Source organism: Arachis ipaensis, chromosome B09 (assembly GCF_000816755.2).
Source record: "Arachis ipaensis cultivar K30076 chromosome B09, Araip1.1, whole genome shotgun sequence".
Taxonomy (NCBI): domain Eukaryota; kingdom Viridiplantae; phylum Streptophyta; class Magnoliopsida; order Fabales; family Fabaceae; genus Arachis; species Arachis ipaensis.
The window spans coordinates 7,060,355-7,062,316 of NC_029793.2; positions in this window are offsets into that span (position 1 = coordinate 7,060,355).

Consider the following 1,962-nt stretch of genomic DNA (forward strand, 5'->3'; position numbering starts at 1 on the left):
AGTTGAGAGAGGCAAGTGTTTTTTAACCGAGATAATATTTTCTAGGCCCTATTTTCTAGTTCTCTTCACGTAAAATCGTATATACACATGCATGAGTATTGCTAATAATTATACTAATGACACTTGTGTAAATAACCAATATGAAAATGTTGTTTGAAATTTTCAAGAGTTTAATTTTTTAATTTTTTTAATGAAATCTATTATCTAGAAAACTTCAAATGTTTCTATTTTAATTAAATAATAATAATTGTGTAGTAGTTGTAATCAAGACTGAAATTAGTAAAGACATATTTTAAAAAAATACCGTTTTATGAAATTAAACAAGATAACATTTTAATTCTTAAATAAAGATAATCATTTTAATTCTTAAACTCATTCTTTAAAGGCAGGCGTTAATTAAACAATAATGTATAAAATAACTAGGGGTGTGCATGGCCCGGCCCGACCCGAAGACCCGGCCCGGTCTCGAGCACTTTAGGGGCTAATTTGATGTGATTTCATCGGGTTTAGGGTCGGGTATGGGTCTCAAAAATAGACCCGGTCATTATTTCGGGTCGGGTCTGGGCCATGGCTCGGGTCACCCGAAGTCGGCCTGGTGGCCCGGTCATCATACACAATTAATATTTTGTGTTATTAGTGATGGATAATGACTATTCTTATGTGGAATTTAAGTATTGTAAATCTTAATATTTTGTGTTATTAGTTATTATAAGACTATAAGTTAATGTTTTCTATTTAAAATGCATAAGATTTTAGACTAATGCATAATATTGTGTTATTTGTATTGATTTAAATATTTGGTGTTATTATATAATATTAGTATTAATTATGGTTATGCTTTGATTTTAGAAAAGAGTTGGTTCTTGTTATATTTTTCTAAGTGAATTTTACCATGTCAAATAATAGTTGGAGCCTTGGAAATTTGGATATTTTCACATGCTAACTTATAAGAAGGTATAAAGGTAATGTAATGTTAACGGCCCGGTTTTCACCCGATTTTTACCCGGTATAATCATGGCCCGAAAATGTATAGGTTTCATCGGGTCTAGGGCCGGGTTCGGGTCTAATAAATAGACCCGATATATATTTTGGGTCGGGTCTGGGTCACGTCAAACCCGATTTCACCCGACCCATGCACACCCCTAAAAATAACTCCCTATAATCTGAATTCTGACACAATAGGAAAAAAAAAACTGACAATTGTTCAAGTAAACAATTAAATATCTATTTACTATTAATTTGAAATAATAGATAAGATTTATTTAATAATATAATCTACTACTATGCATACAAGAATTAGTTTAGATTTACGTATGAGTATATTTATATGAAAGTAAATTATATAGTAAAGATATAAGTTTACACAAATTTTTTTTATGAGATGAAATTATAAAATAGTACTTGAGAAAATTGGGACTCACATTTTAAACAGTAATAATATAATAAAAATAATTATAAAAAATATTTATATTTTTTTTCTATAAAATTTTAATTTGCATAATAAAGTGTCTCCTATATAAATTATTTGAGGAAGTAAATGTTATTTACTTATTTATGAACATATTTAAGATACTTTGTGTTTAAATAGTGTGTCTGAATATAAATAAAGAAGTAAAAACTTTTAAATTTTAAAGAATTTTAATGAGAAAATTTTAATTATTCTATATGAGAAAGTCTACAGGCCAGTACTTTTGTTGAAATTTAGCCAGCACTTAATCATCAAAAGAAAAATGAATAATCTTATACTATTAGATGTCATCTCATACCATTAAAAATATTGATGATGACTAATTAATGGTTAAACATCACAAATTCTACTGCTCATAGCACTCCTCATTCTATATACAAGAAAATTTTAATTTTTCTCTTTTACCGTCTCTTTCTCTTTATATCCCTACAAATTAATTTCTTCTAAAATATTTTATAAAATTTAATTTTGATATATTTATGAATAATAGGCTA